Here is a 25,195-nt window from a genome sequence, read left to right as displayed (position 1 = left end):
AGCACAGATTGCAGTATACCTTCGCAGTACTTAACTGCAGTCACTGGAAGGCTGAGGTCTTGCAATAATAAATCAGCAATCTTGGGCCTCTTTAAATTAATACTCATGACTCCTAGGAGTGACTACCCCCAACAAAACTGACTCATAGAGAGAGGATAAAGTTAGTGCAGCTGAAATCAGAGTTTGATTCAGAGACTCCAGGAATCCCGTGGTGCCAGTACCATTTGGAACTGCCAGCCTGTCAGCACCCCTGTTAACAGTTTTGCACTGTTAAGACAAGCCATTGCTGTGCTCCTAAAATTCATAACTGGTACAAATAGAGCACCACAGAATACCCTGCACTCTAAAGAGTAACTTGCTGGAAAGGATTTTTGAAGATCCATTAATGTAGCATTACATGTTGTATCCCTCAAAGAGCACAGATAAAGGGAAATCTGATGCACTTGATTTAAATATATCCGAGTTAACAAAGTTCCATATTTTTTTTCCCTAAATGTGTGTATATTCCATTAACAATGAAAAAGATTGACCTCATTTTATCTGTCCAGTAACTGCATCTTTTAATAATATATTATCTGGTAAAGCTTCATCTTAATTTGTTTTCTGCTCTTTTTGGGGAGGTAAAATAGAAATGTCTTTACCAGGGGATTCCTGGTTTTGCTTGGCTTATAAAGCCATTTACCAGAGATTTTCTAATCCAATTCTGTTGTGATTCTGGAAGTAATCTGGTCATAATATATCAGATTTTGGACTCTTCTTTGGGATCCAAAAACTTTGATCTTGCCCTTAACTCTCTGTGTGTGTATGTTCCATTTAGGGTTAATTTAAGCATGTTTCTGGAGGCGGTACCTGTTTCCAAGAACAAAACTTAAATATTGTCATATTTTCATTGTCCTCCAACTTTGACTAAATTTGCAGGTTTTTTTCCTGAGTTCTTTCCTATAATTGAAGAAGGAGCAACAGAGCTTTTCCATTTCCATTACAATTTCCATTTGTACAGTGGAGAAACACCCTTCCAAATGAAGAGTAAAAAAAGCCTGTTAAATAGTTAATTCCTGGCTGTAATTAAGTAATATTTAAGTATTATGTAAGTTAATGTGGAGTTCCTCCATTGAAATAAAATTATCCTTAGGCTAGAAAACTGGTAGCCTAAATTTCTTTTTGTAGGGATTAAATTGCTCACAATTTACTACATATTTGCTACAAGTGAATATTTTATTGTGTTACGAAACTACATTCAGCTTTAACGTTCAAATCAATATTTAAAACCGGATGTAGGCAATAAGAGAAACCAGAGATCCACAGATGTATTTATCTGCTGTAACAATTTGGGGGCAATATTTGAATCTCATAGCTAGTTTGGACTTTCAGTTTTTTGTTTTGTTTTGTTTTGTTTTTTTTATTTTTTAATTGTGCTGAGTGAATTTATACATATATGAATTTATACATCAAAATGCAGTTTAGATTTCAGTCCTGGTGATACCTATTCCCATTATGTTTTATGCATTACTTTTTCAGTGGCTGTGTATGCATTTGATTTAAAATTTAATCTACTGCAATAAAACCTTTCAGGCTTTTCAGTGAGCTTTATAGATCTGCAACAATGAGCAATTAGGAGCAAATTTTATGTTTTGCATTCTAGCTCTTAAAGTTCCTCTTGTATAAACATCTCCTGGTTTCAGTTGGTGTAGAATTTATTTTCCTCCTGGTAGCTGGAACAGTGCTGTGTTTTGCATTTAGTTTGAGACTAATAACACACTGATTCTTTTAGTTGTTGCTAAGTAGTGTTTATAGTAGGTCAAGGACTTTTCATCTTCTCATGCCCTACCAGTGAGAAGGATGGGGAGGCGCAAGGAGTTGGGAGGGGACCCAGGCAGGACAGTTGACCCCAACTGACCAAAGGGATATTTCATAACATATAATGACACGCTCAGTCTATAAACTGTGGGGGAAAGCTGGCTGGGAGACTGCTGCTGGGGTACTGGCTGGGCATTGGTGGGTGAGTGGTCAGCAATAGCACTGTGCGTCACTTGTTTTGCATAGTCAAATTTATTACTGTTATTCTTAATAAGGTTATTGTTTTTGTTTTTGTTTTTTAAATTCTTTTTCTGTTCTATGTAAGCTGTCTATTTCAACCCACAAATTTTCTCTCTTTCACTCTTCCTGTTCTCTCACCTATTCCACTGGGGTGGAGGTGATTAAGCGGTTCTGTGGGGCTTATTTGCTGGCTGAGGTTAAACCACAACAAAGCATTTTGCTTTCATCAAATTTCCATTGTAGCTGACTTGCCTCATATAACCTTGAAAGAAATTGAATACTGGTTGTCTAAATTGTATTTTTAAATATGGTTTTCCCTGGATCAGGCTTTATAAAGAAATAATACTTGAAAAGATTTTATTCGTTTAGATATCTCAAACTTTTGCCCTGAGGCAGTCTTGTATTCTGTATGAATGAAATGCTTTAGAATATTTTATTCACTGTGTAGGCTATGCATCCTGCCTTCTTAACAGAGAGGAGCGTATATACCTTCCACTGTAATTTATGTATTTTAGCATCTGCAATTTATGATGTGCTTGATTTGTTTTATTGAGGTTTAAAATCATCATCATGCTTTCTATTTTAGGCCTTTAATTGGCATGGTTTTAAAAATAGTGTTCAGTGCATGTGTTGCCTGTTTTAAGGGCAGAATTTCTTAGCACTTTGTTGCTGTGGTGGAGTCAGAGGATTTCAAGACCCTAAGGCAGGGTGCAGCCTGTGGGAGATAACACTGTCTCAGACCTGTTTCTCCATGAAGGAGTGGGACATGACAGCACCAGGACAGAACTGAGCTGCTGAGGAAGTGGAGAAGCATTTGGAAGGTGCCAATAGGCATGGCCTCTTTCATAGTTTCAGATTTCAATATGACATCATGATGTGATGAGAGGCTTTTCATGCTGTTTTCTCTTCTCTTTTACACTCTTTGCCTCTCACTTCTCATGCACAGTCTGCCTGTTGTGCTCATGATGTAGGGAAAAGATGTGTATATAGATAGATAGATAGATAGATAGATAGATAGATAGATAGATAGATAGATAGATAGATATACATGCACTATAATCTCAGAAAACCTTTATTTTTATTTTCCAAGATTTATCATTGATAAACATTGCATTCCACCTGAAGTGTAACACGTTTATTTTTTCTCTGTACATACACTTACAGCTCCATTTACTGTTGGTTTGATTTGGGAAGGACTCAAAGGTGATCAGCAGAGTTCAAAAATTGTGTGCGTCTGTCAGAGAGCAACTGTAGGCAAATTAGAATTATCAGCTCTCTGCTGATAGGAGTTTTATTAGCAAGAAGTAAGAGCCCAAGCTAAGGCAGATGGACACTTAATTTCATTTTACTGCCAAAGCATTGTGGCTCATAGGTACATAGCTTCACACAAAACTGAACAGAACCCAAACACAACAGTCTGATTCAAGCTAAAAGGAAGACTTTGACCTTGGATAACTTTGGATATTCAAAATTTTGGTTGCACCTTTAGCTTTCATGAAAAGAATTGGTAGCTAGTTTATTTTTATACAGTTTTGATGCAGTCTTTTTGTTACTCTCTGTTTATCATTTATGAGGATCTGTCCATATTGGTTTGAATTTATTAGACGAGTGAATACAAGCAGTTTTCAGGAGACAGAAATGAGTGATCCAGTAACTATTCATCCAGTGAGTATAGTCATGTCACATTTGTAGGAAAAGTGAGACAGATTAGATCAGGCATTGCTGAAAAACCTTGAAAAGCTTCACAGCTGGTAGATTAATAGCCTAGTTAAGCTAATCAATTTAATAATCAGCTGAGAAATCACTATTTTTTTTTTATTTTTTTTTTTTTTGCTATGTACTCGTGCATTTTCAAATTCTAGTTGGCAGGTTATCCTCATAAATAGCCATTTTTTTAAATTTTTTTTTTTTTTTTGTACTGGCCATAGTGCCTATATAACCCAAATTATTCTAGACTCCAAACTACATGGAAAGAGAGTTCTGCATGTGGTACATGATGCTGCTGTTGTCTGGGGAGCAAACCTGACCCCTCCACCACATCTCTGTGCCACAGCTTTGCCACCTGAATAGTTTCTAATCTCTACTCACTCTGATATTAACAGTGCTCTACAGATAAAACATGCATGGTAATGCTCCATCTCCATATCTGCAGCATCCCATATGTTACAGCATATGGATTGTCCTCAAAAGTTTCTCAAAAAGTTTCACAGAACTCTATGAACTCTCGTGTAACATTTCCCCTCTGTAAAGGACAGCATTTCTGAGTCTACAGTGCACATGGGGTGCATGATACAGGGCACCTCCTCGCTGCCTCTGGGGCATGGGGTAGAGGGCACTGGAGGCATGAGGGTACCCCCATGGTGTCAGCAGGTCCTCCAGAGAGCCAGAGTTTTCCCCCATCACTTTAGCAGGCCATAAATCCCAGACATCATTATGCTGCAAAGTCAAGAGGAACGCTTAGTTTGTCCTCCTGAATGCATCCTCCATGCTCTTCCATGAAACTGGAGAAATCTAATGGATTCTTACACATTATGCTGTCTTGTCTCCTCTAATAAAGAAATTCTAGCATTGCAAAGTTCTGGCAAAATTTCATGCTGATGATTCCTTTCTAGCTCATATTATGACCCTGCAGTGCAATTACCCAATGTATTGATAACCTTGAAATAATGCAGTTATTATTCAGATGTCTGTAAGTGACACATTGAGCTGTGCTCCTGAAGTGGCTGTGAAGATATGAATAGCCATGTTTTGCACTACCACTGTGACCCCTTAGGATTAACTGTATGAGGATTTGTTATAATACTTATTTAACACGTGGGACTAATTCACTCAAGTTCCTTGGAACAGTCTAACATCAGTTCTTCACAAATTATCCTCATCACAAGGAGTCATAGAGGAATTAATAGACCTGTAAAACCAGAGAATGGTTTGGGTTTGAAGGGACTTTTTTAAAAGACATCTATTCCAACTGTCCTGCAATGAGCAGAGGCATCAACTAGATCTGTCTGCTCAGAGTCCCATCCAACCTGGGCTTGTACATTTCCAGGGATGGAGCACCCACCACCTCTTTGGGCAACCCGTGCCAATGTTTCACCACTCTCATCATAAAAAAAAATATCCTTTATCCAGTTTGAATCTACACTCTTCTAATTTCAAGCCATTACCCCTTGTCCTATTGCTACCAGCCTTACTAAAACATTTGGCCCCATTTCCTTAGAAGCTCCTTTCAAAGTCTTTAGTAAGGTCTTCCAGACCTTCCTTTCTCCAATGTGAAGAGCCCCTTCTCTCTCAGCCTGTCTTCATAGCAGAGGTGCTCCAGCTATGTGAGCATCTTTGTAATTCACACTGAGAGGTCCATGTCCTTCTTATGTTGGGGACTCAGATGTAAAAGTGTAAAACCAGCAAAGGTAATTTTAAAAAAATCAGCTTTTCCATTTTTGTAGTAAGGTACACAGAAATGATCTGTGGACTCTGTTGAAAAATCACAATATTTAATATGCAAAAAGTGTCGTAGCAAGCAGTCATGATTAAGTTTAAAAAATGAAATAGAACTGAGTCTGGAATACACTGCTACAATAACAAAATTGGTTCATGTTATTTACCGTGATAAGATTTAAATGCAGATTAATAATATTAAGTCATTATTTGTTTAATTAACTTGCAGACATCCATACATTGCAACAATGTCAGTCAGATCATTTTCAGATTTATATAAAAATAAATGCTGTCATTACTTAGTAAAATATTAATCTAATATTTGATCTGATGGTCTTTTCTAGGGAAGAAATGCATGAAAAACAGTTAAAGTAAAAACATATTCATTTAACCACCATGACTTATGCTATGAAGGGAGGTGAGAGCATTCAGTAGAACACTGTTTGTCAAGTTAATTTTTTTCCCAAAGCATTTTTTGTTGAAACAAAAGAAAAAAAAATCGTCAAATTATTGACTGGCTTTTTTATCACTGACAACTCTTTTTAGTATATTCTTGTAGTCTTGCTACAATGGTAATGATGCTGGAAGGCTTCCAGCCCTAGTCCAGTTATATCAGCCATAAATTAGTCTGGTTTATAACCTCTGTAGTCTTCCTAATTCCACAGTAAATGATCTTTATATACTCATCACACCTTAATGTCATGAGTCAGTGCTTCAGCAGATCAAGTGCATGTGGTGAACCCGAACAAACGTAGTGGCTTCAATCTGTGACTTTCAAGGTCACAAATATATAATATGCAGAACAGCTATGAATTTTCAGTTACTGAATAAGTAAGAAGTCTATCCTCATCATTATTACCCTTCCATTTCCTCTTGAAGTCATAAATGTTAATTTTTGATTCCCAGCTTTTGAAAAAAAATGAAATAAAACCCAGATAGTAACAGAATGGGGTCAGTTTCTGCACCTGATTCTGAACCTCAGAGCTAGTGGAAAATATAAGATATCTAATGAGCACAAAAGTTTATAGATAAATCTGTAATCAACAGAAAATGCTTTTAAAGTGCTGGGTCATGACAAAAAAAAAAAAAAAGCAAGCAACTTACATTGAAAGCATTTAATACATAAAATATGAAGATGGTTTGTTGTTTTGTTTTTTTTCTTTTATTTTAATGGGTGTTTTTCCTCTTAAAATGCAAGTGCAGTCATGCTTTTCAAGAGAAGTGTCTAAAACTCAGGCAGATATGAGATCCCTCCATACTTTGTAAGCTGCTGCCTGGGGATTTTGATTTTTCAGCTCTGGGAAACCTTCTGATAGATTTCCAAAGCAAACCAAATCAATCCCTAAAGCTACTGTAATTCTAAAGAGATTGTGCTTGCCATAAATGGAAACACATAATTAAAAATATATTTAATATATATATATATTAAATGAATGTGTTTTAAGCACCATGTGCTGTATTATTTGCCCATTTAATAGACTTTTAGCCATTTCCCACTAAACTGAGAATATTTAATGCATGCATATTAATGCATCAATGTCTGTAAAATAATAATCTTTGATACATTTAAGTACTGGATGTATTAAAACCAGCTTTCACTGCTGAAGAAATAGAATACAGGACTTGTGAGATGTTTTCTTCCTGTTAATTGCATATTGGTGAACACAGTCTCCATCTCACAGAAAAACGTTGGCGCTGCAGAAGAATTGAGTGGTTAGGGTGATAGGGTGAATTAGGGTGATACCTGCTAGCATGTGCACCAGTATGGAGTGCAACATTTCTGATGGGTTTTTGCCATCTGAACTTTTCAAATGAAAGGAAAACTGAAGCTAGTAAAACTCCTTCCATTCTTAGGCAGATAAGTTTTTGGTATAAAATTTTGTCCCTGGGAAGGGAAAAGAAACCCCAAGTAATCTACTTACATACAAGTATGTGAATAAAAAAATCTGTGTTTCTGAGTATTAAATCTGTGAATTCGAATTTTCCCTGTACTCCTAGTGGTTTATAACAACAGTACACGTGTGTATACACCGATAAAAGGGTTCTCTTGTGAATTACATCTTAAAGTAATAACACATGGGCCACAAAATATGTTTGCAGTGTTGCTTAAACCCACAAAATAAAGAAACATTTTCCTAAATACGATAGATTTTGTTAGCATGACTTAGCCCCTGGACAAGAAAGATTCTGTCACAAATCTATTTCCTGGAGTAATAGATTTGTTGAAAAATACAGAGCTGTGGGAAATTCTTGACAATTTCCTACCCATTCATATGAAATGCAGCATGTCACAAAAACACACTGCTGAGGCTCCCAGCATCTCATAACAACAGAAGACACTGCCATAATTATCTCTGCAACATAATGTATTCTGATTACCTATGTACAGCAATTATATAAAAAAACAGAGCTGTTAATGTGATATCACTGAAACACAGAGCTCATGTGAATAATTTATGTAGAATGAAGTAGAAAAGTGCCCTCTTTTAATTAAAGGTAAACTCTAGAACATTCTCAGAGAACTCCAAAGATTAAAAATTACCTCCTAGAATAGAAACATGGAATACTTTGGGTTGGAAGGGACCTTTAAAGGTCATATGGTCCTGTTCCCTGCAATGAGCAGGAACATTTTACACTACATGAGGTTGCTCAGAGTCCCATTCGAACCTGACCTTGAGTATTTCCTGAGGTGAGGCATCCACCTCTCTGAGCAGCCTGTCCCAGTGTTTGATTACTTCTTTCACCTAACTTCGGAATATATATAATTATGTCTTTCCCCTTTCAGCTTAGGAGCTACTGTGGTTCTTGCCTTACTTCCTTCAAAGAAAATAATGTATGTGGCTTTTTATACAATGCAAATATGTTTATTTCTCTGGAATATGTGTCTTTACCAGGAAAATACTACATATAGGTTTGTTTGAAACAGATTTTACAGGAATTAGTTGAATGTCTTTCCAGCCTCCTCCGTTCAAGAAAGCCATAGGGATTGAGTGTACTTTCATCAAATTTGCAGATGACAGCAAGCTGAATGGTGCTGTTGACATGCCTGAAGGATGAGATGCCATTCAGAGGGACCTGAACAAGATCTAGAAGTGGCCCATGGCAATCTCATGTGATTTAACGAGATCAGGTGCAAGGTTCTGCAGCTGGGTCAGAGCAACCCTGTTTTCAGCACAGGCTGGGGGATGAAGAGATCAGAGCAGCCCTGCCCAGAGGGGCTTGGGTGAGAGGCTGGACATGACTCAGCCATGGGCACTCACAGCCCAGAGAGCCAAACGTGTCCTGGGCTGCATCCAGAGCAGCGTGGGCAGCAGGGTGAAGGAAAGGATTCTGCCCCTCTGCTCTGCTGAGACCCCACCTGCAGGGCTGCAGCAGCTCTGGGGTGCCAGCACAGGGAGGACATGGACCTGTTGGAATAAGTCCAAAGGAAGGCCACCAAGTTGATTAGAGGGATGGTGCACCTCTCCTATGAGGAGAGATAAAAAGAGTTGGGTTTGTTCAGACTGGAAAAGAGAAGGCTTTGCTTCCTTCCAGTACCTGAAGTAAGCCTAGAAGAAAGCTGGAGAGGGACTTTCTACCAGAGCATGTAGTGACAGAACAAGGGGGAATGGATTCAAACTAAAAGAGAGTAGGTTTAGAGTAGATATAAGGAGGAAGTTTGCTGTGAGGGTGGCAAGGCACTTGAATAAATTGCTGAGAGATGTTGTGGAGGCTCCATCCCTGCAGGTGTTCAAGGCTGGGTTGGATGGAGTTCTGAGAAATGTGGTCTAGTGGTGAGTGTTCCTGTCCATGCCAGGAGAGTTGGAACTAGGTGATCTTTGAAGTCGCTTCCAACCCAGACCATTCTATGATTTTATAACTCCGTGATTGGACAAATTGATTTTCCTCCTGTGAGGGACAAATCTGTTGTGCTAGGAGTGCATTGGTTTTTTTGTCCATCACCGATATCTTAGATGTTTAAGCTGTTTTCTCATTGTACTGGACCTGGATAAATAAAGATTTCAGAAATAAGGACTGAGTAGTTGAGGTGCTTGTCTGTAGGGAGCAATGTTGCAATAACTGGGGCATGTGCCCAGAGCTTCCACCAGCTGAATCCAGGTTGTGCCCAGGTCAGGGTTTTAGAACACATTTCTGAAGCCTTGCCAGCTGCATTTCTCAAGCATCCTTACTGAAAAGGCAAAAGGTATACTTAAAATATCTGTGCCACTTCAGTGCAGCAAGTCCAGCAGTTCTATCTGTTCTTTGCTTACCATTTTTCTGTGTAAAAGTATGAAGAAATGAAAGTTCTTCCACTGACATGAGTAGATTTTAGGTCATTTCAGAAGTTCTTGGTTTTCTTTTGATTTGAGAGAGGATCAGTTCACGTCTGTCAGTACATCATTATAAAAATGAGGTCCTGGGTTTACTAATGATCATAGGCTGAGTTAAAATGATCAGATTTGTCAGAGTTTAGAAAACTAGAACAAGTAGCTTAGGAGCAAGTAGTATTTTCTTGCAGCTTACAGTGGAAATGAAAGTATATGTTTCTAAATATTGTATCAATACTGAGCAGTAAAAAATTTGTTTTTCAAATACAATCTGTCTAAGATCTGTGTGACTATTCCCTTTTCTTTTAAAATACAATTTCTTTGAGACTAGAGCATTTAATAAGAATATACTCATTTTAATTACCTTTTCCCTTGGGGCATGATCACATTATTTTTTGTACTGTAGTTTCTTATTGTTGATTTAGTTCTCCTAACATTTTTAATGTGCTACTAAATTTTCAATTTAACAGTTAGTATTCTATTCTGTTTCAACATTGTAAAACATGCTTCAGGAAAATTTCTTTTCAGCTTTTATTCAGTGGAAAACTCTTAATTTCCCTCATTCATTCCATTCTGAACTGCTGAGTGACATCTAGAAAATTTCTAACTTAGTAGAGAGAATTGTATGTTAAATCTAAAGAAAAATTTTAAGAAAAAGATTCAGGGGAAAAAGAAACTCTGAACATTTTGAATTCACATTTTGAAGACAATGTCACAATAATAAATGGGACAATTTTATTTTTTTTAATTGTAAAAGAATTAAATTTATGAAGTGACACTATAGGCACATCAGTGAAGCTAAGATTTCCACTTTCAGAAAACTATACTTTTTTTTTTTACTAGCTTCTGCCCTGCAGGTGAACACCACATATAACTCACTATATGAGTTTTTTTTTCTCACAAAAGAGGCTGATATAACTGACTTCTAAAATGAAGTCCTTTCAGCTAGATTAGTGAAAAGACTACAGAAAACATTTAAAAACATTTTAACATCTATTTTTCTATTTTATTCATTAATTTTTAATTAATTAACAATAACCTGAATTCCTTAGCCATGCTTTCAGCTACAGCAAATTTCATAGGAGCTGACAGAACTGGGTTCACCCTGCAGTAGCTGCTGGTCTGAGGCTTAGTGATTGGAGCTACAATAGTTCATAGGAATTTCATCAAATTCACAAACAAAGGCTGTCATCTACTATTGTCTCAGAACTGCATTTCCAAACTGGTGTTACAGTGATTCAAAACCCATATTGTTACTGACAATTTGGGAAAGAAATACCAGGTCTTGTTGAGGTTCTTCAAGCAGCCTTAAGAAAAGGATCATAAAATTATTTCCAGATATGGCTTTTACAGCCAGTAATACATAAGAGGGGTTGCTAGCAGTATAATTCTTCTTGTACCTTGCAGAATTGTCTGAGAGTAACAAAGAATAAAAAAAAAAATGATTGTGTTATTTACGTTGCAGGAAATGTGTTAGAAAACTTTCACAGACAGCAAAGCTTCCATTTTATTTATTTAATACTTGACTTCATTCCTATTTGCACTGTTAAACCTGCCTTTGTCATCGTAAAGGGTTGCTAAGTTGGGTGAAAACTACACATTTGCCCCTAGTTAAAAAAATCCTTGTACAGCTAGGAACAAATGGCATATGATTGCCCTTTTGTAAATGGGAATCAGGCTAAAGTTAATGCAAGTTTTGTTATCACTGTCTTTCTTTCTTCCTCCTCTCTTTCCATATGCATTTAAGAAGTTAAGACTAATAGGTTTCACCTGACTTCAGACAAATAATGTCCAGAGAATAAATTAGTTTTTTGAAAACTGATTATTCAAATAATCCTTCCTTCTCACATTTATATACAGTCAAAATAACTTTTTTTCTTTTTTTTTTTTTCTTCACAGTTGTTTTCATACTGTTTTTAAAGGGAAATCTTGTGAATGTTGAGCAACACAATTTTTCATCTGAAGCCCCATGGTTGCCTTGTGGAAAACCTCTGCTTCCCACTTATACACATCAAACATTTCTGCTAACATCCCAGTGGTATGCTTAAGTGTCAGATTCATAGTGTGAGGTTCTCAGATCTTGGAACAGCTGGTCGATATTTTCTGGTCACTTTGTGCTTACAGAGGAGTGGCAAAACCTGTGGCCTGCAGGTGCAAGAACATCACACCAAGGACAAAAGTAGCTGCTCGAAATGCTCAGTGAGATGCTTTCCTGCATGCACCACCTCCAAGGAAAACTTCCTTTTCCTCATACTCAGCATCTCTTAGCAATCCCATCTGACTGTGAAAAATGCATCTTAACTCTCCCCATTTCTCATTTTTTTTCCAATTCCACAGGACCTTGTGGTTCTAAAATGTTGCACCCCATGAAGTACAAGTCAATTTTTCAGGGCCACCACTCTGCACACACAATTCCTTTAAAATTAAGAAAATTATGTAGAAAAAGATGTGCTGCTTATTTATCTTGTTTTTTGGTTTTTTTTTCACCTGGTGATTTTTTAATAATGAAGCTATGGTTTCTGTTGCCCATAGCAAAATATTAAGTATTACCATGAAAAATATGTCATTGTGAACTTGATTTATTTCTTTTGGCTTTAAATACAGTTTCTTAGAGACCTTTTTCTACAATTTTATTTTAAGTAAACTGCAACCCACCCATGTTTCATTTACTTGTAATGTTCTTGTTCTCATTCCAAATTAAAGTGTAGTGCCCATGATTATATCCCCAGGAAGACTCCTGTCAAATGCAAGTGTAAAGAGAACTTGAAGAAAGGGAAATGTATTGATTGGAACTTAAAACACCAGCTTCACTTTGTGTGCAGATGGTGATGGAGTTTTCTTTTTAATATCCCCTTTCCAGTCCCCTGTTGGATAAACCACAAAGTTACGTAGGGGGTGGACGTAGGTTTGCAGGCAAAGATACTCTTCTGCTGTATTTACTGGTGCAGACAGGTCTAAAATTTCAATAACTTTTCAATGTGGTAGCTTCTTTTTGGTTTATTGCTTTGTTTTACTCCTTAGTCTGACTACATTTGTTTTTTTAACCACTTGGTTCTGGATCCTGTGCATGGCATTAGGGTTTTGACTGCAAGAGGCCTTACTTCTCTCCTCCCATGAGCTTGAGTGGAGAATTTTCTGTGAATAATCTTTAATGTATGATTTGGAGACTTAGTTTCAAGTCCTTGTATTGCTATGGATTTTTTTGATAATAGCAATTGCAGTAACTTGAAATATAAGGCTAACCTAATAGTGCCAGGGATATGGCTGTAGGCACTTAATGGTACTTTCCAGGGGCTGCAGCTTTAGATTTTTAATTTGCTGAGCATTAGCAAGATTTTTTCAGCCTACAGGAGTTACTGAAAAATAGCTTGTTATCCAAAGATAATGAGGAGAACTGAAGGATGTTACAGGACAATGGGGTCTCAGTCTCCTATTTTGTTTCAACCAAAAGCTTTAGTTTTAGATGGAAGGTTCAGTTTCTGTTTCGTATTTTGGATTTTTTTTTTTAGCATAAGGGATAAATAAAGTTAAAATTTAGAAAATAAAATAAAATAAAGTTATGGAAAACAACTGCTCCATGCACATTCCCAGGTTTGCAAAAACCATTGGTCTCATCAGTATGAGAATGTGAGGTGGAAAGTGTGTAGATACTGTTGATTAATCCAGACTGACCCCTAAATAATAGCAGTTTCTCCCATAAAGAAAGCATAAACAGAGGATCCACAATTATTGCACTTTTGTAAAAATAATTTCTCATGAAAAAAGCATTTGATTTGGCGAGGCTGGTTTTCCTGCCAAACAATTTAGTTCCCATAAGCAGGATGCTTATCCTATTGCTGCTGTTGGTACCTACAAATCTGTCAAAACCATTTGTATATCTGTGTACTGAATAAATACTCCTGCAACAGAATGTGCACCGTGATTGCAGGTGTGGATTTAAACCTGTCACAAATATAAAGTAAAAAAGAAGTAGATCCTGTCTACGGTATCTTATTGAAAGAAATTTGGTTACAAAATCATCACTTTATGCTGTTGTTAATTCTCAACATCATTAACAAACTGATAAGGGAACTTGTCACTGCAAAGTGAAATATTTTTCTGTATGAATAAAGTTAGTGCATTTGGTCATTATGATCCCACTCAGCTAACGGGAATCTTTTGAATAAACCAGATGTTCTGTGCTTTAAGTTCTGCAATAACAGCATTTTTCTTCATTATAGAGCACACTTCTGATGTCTTCTTGAAACCGTTTTTGCTATGACAATGTAGTCTTCCCTCTGCCTAAGGAATTATAAAGTATCAAGAAAGACAGAAATATTACACCTGACATTCTCAATGAGTTTTCATTTCATTTTCACTAAGATAAATATACTAATACCTCTTTAAAGCCTTTTTTATGCTGGTTAATACTGATGTCCATACAGGTATCAGTCTCAGTGCAAGCTAAGACTGATATCAACTTTATTAAAATTTTAAAATTTTTTTAGATACATATGTGTGCATGTGCACCCTAACAAGAGTTCTGTTGTAAACCTTTTCTGTATGTCAGAACCCCAGCATTTCTTCAGAGACTCCCACCCCTCTGGGTTTGGCAGCATTATGTACACTGATGATGGAGCTCTCTGACTATGTCTGTTTCCATCGATGGTATTTTTTTATATTATCTCCCCACCTCAAACTGTTGGCAAAAGCACTTTGAGTATTGATACTTTAATTTCCTTTTGTTCCTGTGTCAACACAGATTGATGTCATATTTCAATCCTACAAGCCCTAGCTTCCTCTTGCTCTGCTATTATATATGTTGGTATTCCCAAGAGCTGCAAATTCCTCCATCTACTCACCAAATCATGTGTTGTTTATGAAAGATCATATAGAAGAAAAAGTGTGATTGAATGTGATTTTTTATTTTTTTTTTTAAATTTCTGAACTCTTTTTGGCCATTCACGTGTTTGTGAACTTTGTAGGTTGTTTTGCTGTCTGACGATCTTCGACCCCAATTTGTCAGGTAGTCTATACGGCTGACACAGAGCTTAAAGATGTTCAAATCTCACCCCCACTTTTACCTTCTTTCTTACCTTCTTTCTTACCTTCTTTCTTACCTTCTTTACGGGAGAGGAGTCTCCCATCCCCACTCCCTATGTCTGCTTCTCCCTGGTGATCCTTGCAGCTCTTAGAGGCATCTCAGGTGTTGCTGCAGGGCTGAAAGCAGCATAACTCATCTGTGAGGATTGTTAAGGGGGCTGAGAGCAGAGGAAGCCTCCCTCAGTTAGCAGTGATCAGTCATTCAAATGATGCTGATGGCAAGCGGGAATACTGGCTGGACAGAGTGTCCAGCCAGTAAAAATCCCTGTCTGGGGATTTTCTAACAAACCTTGGGAAATTAAGAGCATCATTTCCACAGGAGTAAAAAAACTCAGCATTTCAGTAGTTTCTGCATATCCAGAGGAAAGGATCTGCCATCAATATTCAGCTTGCCACTTCTGTTATTATGTCTCAGCTAAAACAGCCACTTATAAGGAAGAGGGAATGGGATTCACTGCCTATTTTATGCTACTGAAATTAATGGTCACTAGGATGTCTTTGCAAAGCATCCTGCACAAAGGAGTGAATGCAAACCTTTGTTCATTAAATCTGTGCATCTCACCTTAGACTTGTCAAATTTTGTGAAGCACATTTCACTGGAAGCGTTAAGGCAAAAGAGAAAGTGATTCTTAAGATTTTATGTGTGTGCTGAATTTCTCCAGTTAATGAATTGCAGGTGGCAATTCATTAACTGCTAACTTCAAGCTAACTTAGAAATAATTTAGCCCCTCTTAAAAGTTCTTTTGAAACCTGGAAGTATAAGGGATTGCATAAGTTATCAGAGAGGTTCAAGAAACTCTGCAATAAGCAACTGCACTTTTAGGATATCTATGAATTATTCCCTCACCCTCAATGGAAATGTGAGTTTTAACATCATCTCTGAACTCCTTGTTTTTATTTTGTTTTGCTTTATTTATAATTTTCTCTTTGAGACTTAAATTACAGATTAGGAATGTCTAAAGATAGAAAAAAATTTAATTTCCTAGACTGTATGCCTAAAATATTTGCCTGCTTTTTTTCAGCTATACTAAAGCTCTAATAAATTTCATTGTTATCCCTTCTTGAGCTTCAGGTCTAATGAATAGTATTCATCTCTTTTCTAAGCCTTATTTTTCTTTCATTTTAATATGCAGAAATCTAAAATAAGTACTTTAAAGGGATTTTAGGTGAAAATATTTATAAAGCAAGCTCATTATTGAGGACAGGAAGTAAACAGAAAATGAAATTTGTGTGTGTATATATATATGTCAGCTTATGTGATTTTATGCAACTCTAAAGTAGTTAAAACTACCAGATAAAGTCTTTTTCTTTTTGGAAATGTTTCATAGGAATGTATCTATCTTCATTAACTGTCTTCAAAATATTTAAAATCACACTTGCAAGCAAATTAATGTATTTCAAATCTTCCTTTGAATTTTGTTTTGAATTATGTATATCTTAATATTTTAAAACCTGGCACTCCAGCTAAAGCAATTGAATGAGATGTTGAATTCCCTTAGTTTGTTTTTTCAAGGAAATTCTTTATTTAACTCATTTTGAAATCAGCTTAATCAGTTTTTGCAATAGTAGTATTTAATGTGGAGCCCCTGTGGGTAGTGGTATAAATAAATACAGATATTAGCATTAATTCCACTTGGGATATCTTTTGTTTTTTATCCTTTTCATGTTCTTTTGGGACTTTTCTGCATACACTTTCTTCCTGATAAGAAGCTATATATATATTCCACATCCTACTAATGAGGACCAAATACTGATTTCTGATATATCCTAGGAAAAAGGATAAAAACCAAACAAGTACATGACAGGACAGAAATGTGAGATATAGAATCACTTTAGGAATTCATGTTTTGAAGGAAATTACCTTTTTTTCTTTGGTATATTTTAGAATAAATTCAAAGAAGAAATATGGCAATGACACCTTTCGCAATTTCTGATTTATAGGATACAAAAAAGAGGCTCCAGTTTTTTTGTGTAGAACTGCAAATATGTGCCATTTATAGTCTGTTCCAAGTCAGTGCTTTTTATATAAAAGTACTACTGAAAATATGAAGCATTCTGAAGATGGAACAAGGAACAGAATGGGTCCAGAATACCTGAGTAGCCACTTATGCATATGAGGCCAGCTAGTACAGCTTGGCAATGTATAGTGAAGTACGGGTGTTCAGATTATTTCACAGGCAGGTCAACTCTGAGAGCATGCAGGGAGTTGTCAGGAGGGATGCAAAGGTGTTGGGAAATGCAGACATCTGACCTATTTCCAGGTGAGAGCCAAACACTTGCAAATGAGCTGCACTGATGTGAGGAAATTAGTGAGGTGGGAGGGACTCGAGAACTGCTAATTTTCATGTGATTAGCATAGTAACTGAAACACTTTGAAATTTTGGTACAATGATAGAATAAGCTTCACTTGGAAAACACTGGCTCCAACAGAGTACTTCAGAAGTGTTGAGAATAGACTTTGTTCTGTTAAAGTAGTGTATTTCACAGAGTCTTATTTGTCAAATTTAAGACATAAAATTTTACTGAATTGCTTTGTAAATACATTATAATAAGAAATGAAGGAAACATTTTCACAGTGGTTCTATGATACTTATTAGTTGGAAAGTTCAAGAAGACAAAGTGTTAAGATCCTGTACTCTTAGATATTTCATTATTCTAGTAGTATTTTTTAGAAAATGAGGACAGTCAGTTCAAAGGTGAGAAATCATCCTACATTTGTTCAGACAACTAATGTGCATCTTATAATTTTAGTTAATCACTTGTAAAATAAAGTCTTCAAAACATTTTCTGCTGAAACATGTAAGCATTTGGTAATTAGAAAAGCTAATAGGGACATAATTTAATAAGCTAATAAAGCTGAAAAGAACATCTATAAGAACATGGATCCACGGGGCCAAAATATTACTGGTAATTAAGATTTGCTTAGTGCTATGTTCAGCTTTCAAAACTACATATAGGATCATAGGATGGTTTGTCTTGAAAAGGAACATCATGAATATTCAGCACGTGAAACTAGTGCCAGGGCTGGGTTGGAGTGACATTGAGAGTCATCTTGTTCCAGTTCCCCTGCCATGGGCAGAGAGATCTTGCACCAGACCAGGGTGCTCAGAGCCCCATCCAGTCTGGCCTTGAGCACTTCCAAAGATGGGGCATCCACAGCTTCTCTGGGAAACTTGTGTTGCCCAGGGTCTGTCAACCTTCACAGCTGTATCTAAATGTGCAATCTAAACATCTAATCTAGTTATACATTCACAAGTAGTGGCAATTCCCACACAGGCAGTTTTCACTTTGGTAGTGTTTAGGACAAAGTCACTACACCTCCCAAGGAGCAGCACACATCCACTGCTGAGCCCAAAGTCTGAGGGCCACAGGAGCTTTTGAGTGAGGTTCACTAGTACCAGTATCTCAGCTTTTGTGTAGTTAGTTTCAAGCTCTGTTCAAGGGCAGCCCACCCCTTCCGGAGCAGCAGAGATGAGATGAATCACTCAAAATGGTACATTTTCCTTGCTGTGGATAGGCATTCACACAATTGTGATTAATGTTGCCAGAACTTTGCTCATGCAGAGATGTTTTATAAATAGTAAAATGTGTTTTTCCCACTCTATACATGATAGTTTATGTGAATAATGTTTTATATATATAGCGCTGACTTTTAGATCTGTGATCCAACTGCAACAAAGGTCAACAACAAGTGAAAGTCATGCTCGCTGTCTCATTGTCAAGACAAAAATGAGCTGTAGCTCTCAATTTGGTTCCCAGGAAGCATTTCTCTTCCTCAGCAGAAAATCACAGCTCCAGACTCAACAAATCCTTTTCCTTGTTGGTATTATCAGCTGAGTGGCAGAGGATTGACAGAAAATGCAGAGTAACTCATCTTTTCTCATAGAGGTGGTTTATGTAGAGAAAATGATGTAATTTTTAACAAGAAAACTTCTGTTTTGGGGAGTTTAGATTGTTACTTCATCAGAAAACAGACAGAGATATCGGTCTTTGGTGATCCATTTAGAGCTTAGCCAAGCACTAAAAAAGATGGAAAATGAATAATATCTTTAAATAGGCTATATTTCCAGATGGATGTTTCAGATTTGGCCCACTGCACATATAAAGTTCTGGAAAATATTTATTTATACAATCAATCAATCCGTTTGTTGGATCAGGACATAAAAAGCCCTCTCTGCCTAATAATAAAACTGCTGTGTCTAGACCAAGCTATTTGCTTGGGATTGTCTGAGTTTTGTTTTGGGTATCATTTTAAGATAATGTCTTTCATTTCAAAGTTAAGAGTGCCTCATGATTGCCTTATGATCTGGGCTGAATCTAATTTTAACCTGGTTGGGTTTTGCTTTGTCCTGATTTTCTAATAATTAAGAACACAGAAAAGGTACCATGACATTGTTATTCAGCTGACATTATTTATCCAGCCTTTCTGAAAGCTAGTTGTTAGGACCAAAGAAATTTAGGCTTTATTTTCTTCATGTTGTTTTATATAATAAATTTATTTTTTTTCAGCTGAAAACACAACAAAATTAAAAAGAAAATTGTTACATTATCTAGACTATTTCAAATAGGAAATTTTATTCAGCACAGGAGGGATTTAACCTTTTAATTAAGCTAGTGTTATCACAAAGAGGGATGACTTTGAACATTGATAAGGTCAGTCTGCCAGAAAGAAAATTTTTATTTCCTGAGAGATAACATTACTAACTTCTAAAGTATTCAGCCTTCTCCTTTGCCTTCTACTGCTCTTTGCAACTGCAAACCCACCAAAAACAATCAAGAAAGGTGCAAAATAGCGTAGAATTCAGCACAAAGGTAGGCAGACACAATATTGACACAGAATAGTTGTATACAATGGAAAAGTCAGGTGGTAACTTTCAAAAGCAATGAAGTTTGAGGTTCTCCAGGTTAAGACATATAGAGTTTTGATTTTCATGGACTGGTAGTACATTTCCATCTAAATCATTGTCTGATTCCTAGAGAGCCTTGTATGCCACATATTAAAAATTTGTACTTTTATAGCATTTTTCTGCTCTAAAGAACTTTTTAGACATTACTAACTCTGCCAAATCACACCACAACATGATACAAAACAAGTGTCTGATCACTTTCTGCAGCTACCATAAAGGAGGCTGCAGCCAGGTGTGGGTCAGGCTCTTCGCCCCAGGAGCAAATGACAAGACTAGAGGAAATAGCCTCAAGTTGTTCCAGGAGAGGCTTAGATCAGATATTAAGAAAAAAATTGTTCACTGAAAGGGTGATCAGGCATTGGAAAAGGCTACCAAGTGAAGTGGTGGAGTGGCTATCCCTGGGAGCGACCAAAGGCATGTAAATGTGACAGCTGGGGATATGCTTTGGGTTAGTGGTTGGGCTTCATGAACAAGGAGGTCTTTCACAATCTTAATGATTCTATAACTGAGGCATGTGCTCTAGTCTGTGTTTGCAGACAGTAAGAGCCCAGCTGCCTTCTTTAAAGTATGAGTGCTCAAATCATTTAAAAACAGAAAAATACGCCTATTCTTCCAACATGACTATGGAAGGAGATCCCTAAATAACAATAGCCCCAACAGAGAATCGTTGTCTTCATCCATCAAGGAAAGTGCTGGTTGATTCCCACACTTAAGCTCAAATGTGAAAAGTGCTTCAATATCCAAGTAAGACAAAGTGAATTGTACATACCTAGGTCTAAAAGCAGTTGTACAGATAGGAGAAATCTGTGCACGTATCCCTTGCTTTCCTGCAATTTTGCTTTGCTTCCTGGAGTTCTGTTCTCCATGACCAGCTCACTGCCTTGGTTCAGGCTAAGCCCTATGGGACTTGAAAAACTAAGGAAGGCTGTGCTGGGAGGCTTGCTTGGCACTTCAGAAAATGCAGGTGTAATATCTCTGTTAGTTTATTTTTAAATAGAACAAATAAAGGTGATGATAGGATGTTTCCTCTTAATTTCAGGTGAAGTACGGCCCAAGGAGTGGTAAATTCATCAGAGGATGTAAACCCAAGCAATTTTCCCATTGTGTTGAGCTCAGTGTACCTGCAGGTTGTGTGGTTTAATGGGGTACTCTCTTCCTGTCCAGCCCCTGACCTGGTAGAATTTTATCCTGCGGGGTCACCATCAGATCACTGAGCTGAAGGAGCTTCCCCTGGAACCATAAACTCCCTAGATCAGGAACTAGGTTGCTGAGGAGAGATGAAATGTGCAAACACAGGTTTTTGCAATAGCCTCAGTAAAGCAAATATTTTCTTGTTAATGCAATGTCTTGATGTTTCTCTGTGTTCTATTTACAATGACAGCTATTTTGGCTGCTTGTGAACTAACTGGGGCTTATTAAAGTATGTGAAAATGTAATTATTTTACCACAATTATGCTGCATTGAAAAGCTGTGGAAGGATTAAAATGCAAAGGCCCAAAGCTGTTTTTTCAGTAAGTGCCCTGCTATTGAAATGTTTAACTCAACCCTTATGAGTGTCAAACACATTCAAATGCACCTGACAAATGTTTTTTTTTCTGGCCTATTGAACATCTAGTTAAAATGGATAAAATCCATCTTTCTCTTGGTAAAAATTCATAGATTTTCAAAGAGGGAACTGAGAAGAAGAATATTTGAGTCTTGTAATAACTTGTTCAGCTCCAACGTAAATTACTTTGTAGAAAAAGAATTTTATCTGCAGAGCTAACACTCTAGGTTCATAAGGGTGACAACAGTGAGATTGTCAAGTTTATGTACACAAAGCATTTTTATTTTTATTTAAGAAGAGTTGGTTTTCCAGAAATACTGAAAAATACTTATCTCTATACCTCCTTCACACTAGAAGAAGCAGGAATGCTATTAAAATTCATGAGGTATTTTTTTGTGTATATACTTTGTGTTCAAAGAACTGTTAAAGGATGGCAGGGTGGTAAAGTTAACCACTCAGATTTAGGAAATGCAAGAATTGAGATTGCCTAAGAAATTTTATTGCAAGTCCTCTGTGGCCATATATTGTAATGTAGTATTATGATATGCATCAACTCTAATACATTTTTAATTGCACAGTTACTTTTGTTTTCACGGGCTTTCTGCTTCTTTCAGTACATGGAGTGGTACTTCATATGGCATTTTACATTCAACATATGTCTTCATGCATTATTTAATGTAAGCAGGTCCATCTGCTCCATTATTAATTTTTTCATTGGTTTTCCTGTTGTACTGAGGGGACCTTATCAAAGTATGGAAGTACCTGAAGGGAGGGTGTCGAGAGGAGGGAGCCAGCTCTGCTTCTATGGTGCCAAGCAGTGAGACAAGAGGCAACAGGCAGAAATGAGGAAGAGCATCTTTAGTGTGCATGTGACCGAGGGCAGAGAATTCCATGGTATTTGTCCTGTACAAAGCCCAGCTCTCACTGATTTAAGATGAAGCTGCTGATGCTCAGCACTTCCGTAAAAACTGGCCATCTGTGGCTTGCAGGACATTTTAAAGTGAGCAATATCTCAGCTCTACAGCTGTGCACAGCTATGTTTTGCGAAAAGCCTAGCATTGCATGAGAATTCTGTGGTAAAAACAAGAACAGAAGCAGTTATCTACAATAGCATTCACCTGTCTTAGACTGAGAGCATCCTTTTGCCTCAGAGCCTTTCAGCAGAATCCCCCTATTTCTGTGAAAAATGGTGCTGGAATCCCACAGACGCATAATTCCTGAGTGAAGACGGGGAGAGGGTTTCAGCTGCAACACACAAATGGCCTCCTCTGTCACGTGCTGCTGGACCAAATTAAAATACATATTTTTGATACAGAAAACACAAGAGGGGCAATCCATTAGTACTGTGGGGTTGGTTTTTTTAATTATTGTTTCTCTTTTATCCTTTGTTTTAGGCAATGCTAATACATGCTAATAATGCTAATAAATAAATGTATTTATTACAGTCCACGATTACTTTGTACTCTTGTGATGTAAACCTAGGGTGTCGATTTTGCCAGGCTGCATTCCCACCGCAGGCTTATTGGCAGGGAAACTGAGACATGACAACTGACAGCATTTCCCAGCTCTGCCTCTCCAAATTCTCAGTTGTAACCTCAGTATAGTCCCGCCCCAGCCCATGCCAGAAGCTGCTCCTTAGGGCAGGCAGGGGGTGGAAAAAGAGAATTTGTGAGGCTTGGTGCCTCTGTGCTGGGGAACTGCAGCAGCAGAATTAGAGGGATCAATGGGGATGTGCATCTAGGGCTGCACAGGGAGCTGTAGGGGAAAGCAAATGAGCTGCAGAGGCATGAAGGCTGCTACAGCAACTGGGGGAACATGGACATACCAGGAAAAAAAAAAATGCTTTGAGTGGAATAGTTGAAGACAATAAAAAGGAGTAAGCAAGTGATGTTACTGCAGGACAGAGGGACAGAGAAGTGGCTACTGCCTGATGCTGATAAATGGTACAGTTTCAACCATGTCTTTCCTTTGCTCCCCTTAGATAAACAATTACTATTAGCTGGGTTTTCTTTTTTTCTTCTTACTGATTTTTGTAGTCTGCAGCCACATTCACCATTTAATCCAAGCAAAGCCACTCTCTTAGAATGTCTTGTTGTATATTGGCACTTCAAGTTAAAAATCTATTTTAAATTATTGGATAGCAAGTTGCAGCCTCCAGAGGGCTAAACTGATGCTGTTAACAGGTCCAAAATGTGATGCAGCATATGGAGCTGAATACCTCATGGTACAGATTTGCATGCAGGCGGTTTTAATTAGGATTTAGAATTCCTGGAGGAATGCAGCATTCTGGGCTAGTCTCAAGCTTGTCAATACACAGTGGTTTTGTTCATTCTAAGGCTCACAAAAACTGATAGATTCTTACTTGCTTGTAATTTTTTGATACTTTTATGAACTGTTAAAACTTTTTTTCCATCTGCCAGCTTTATGTATGATCACTGCTTCTTTATGTATACTTACTATGAAAGGTTGCTGCTTTATTTTTTTTTTTATAATTTTGTATCAGGTCAGTTCAAAATAAGAATCGTTTGAAGTTTTATGACATTGCATAAATACTTATTTTTTCCCTGCAACGCATCATAGTTCAAATTGAGATTATGCTTTAACTCGATGGTTACTGTGCCATCTTGTGAGTAAAAGGTGCAACTACTTCCAACAGATAAAATGAAGAGGTACTTTGGCTAATGCCCATCTCACTTCTTCTTTTTTATCATGAAAAATAAAATCATTTGGGGTTTCAAAAAAAATATGATGAGAATACTATAAAACATATATTTTCCACCACATTATACTTTCCTTTTTTTTTTTTATTATATTTAACTAAGCATATATTCCCTGTTATTGCAAAAACCCAGTGCTTTCAATGAACTAAGATAAGAAATGATATTTCTTTTGCTCCTTCCTAAAAAAAAAAATATTCTTGTTATACTAAATGGAAATTATATGGAAATTCTCAGCATTCAGCACTGATAATGTTCCTTCTGTGAACTAATTTGGCTCTTAGAGGAAACCTCTTGTCTTCTAAAATTCACTATGTGTTTCTCAGAGATAGCACACTGTAAATCACCCAAAGTACCGCTGGCTGTTACACTGAGTCAGAGAAAAACCAAAGTCCTGACTTTAGAAAAACTGCTTTACCCTGGAACATTTGTGAGGAAAAAAATAACAGACCAAAAATTTAAAAATAAATTACAATGGCACCAGCAAACCTACAACCTTGTTTAAATAATAATAATTATCATTTCTATTACAGTCAATGTGGGTGCATTAGATCTTAGACTTTAAAGATCAGACTGGAAAAATCCCCTAAGTTCTACTATTGCTTAATGAACTGAGTCTCTCTGTGACCTTGAACAAGTTGCTGCATTTCTGTGCCTAATTTACCCACCTTTAGATGATGCACATCAACAGGATGTTATCAGTCTTGACTGCCACTTGTAAAGCTCTTTGGTCTTCTTGGATGGAAGGTACTGCTGTAATATAGTGACAAGCTTGTTGGAAATCTACTTGATAAGCAAAAGAGCAAGTCATTCACAATAAGTATAATTATTCAATGATTTAAGCTTCCTAATCTACTTCCACAGTCTTGGCAAGCAGATTGTGATTTCTTCCATTTTATATAATGAGAAGAGTATTTTTTTTCTCTCTATACTCTATAGATTGATTGCAAATATTCAAAATTCAAGCTGTGTTGCTCATTTGCAATCAGTTGGATGAGTAATATTATTTCTGCTCATGATTGGATGAATGCCCAATGATTTGTGTGTGCAAATTGTAAAGTTTGTTTTCTGAAGATGCTCATTGGTATGACATTGAAATTTGCTGCCTTTGGAGAGCAGTGACAGTAAAATTCAACACATTGAAGACCAAAGAAAATACTGAGC

The sequence above is a fragment of the Poecile atricapillus genome, chromosome 1 (assembly GCF_030490865.1).
Source record: "Poecile atricapillus isolate bPoeAtr1 chromosome 1, bPoeAtr1.hap1, whole genome shotgun sequence".
Lineage (NCBI taxonomy): Eukaryota > Metazoa > Chordata > Aves > Passeriformes > Paridae > Poecile > Poecile atricapillus.
The sequence above is the reverse complement of the archived record's forward strand: the minus strand, read 5'-3'. Positions refer to the sequence as shown.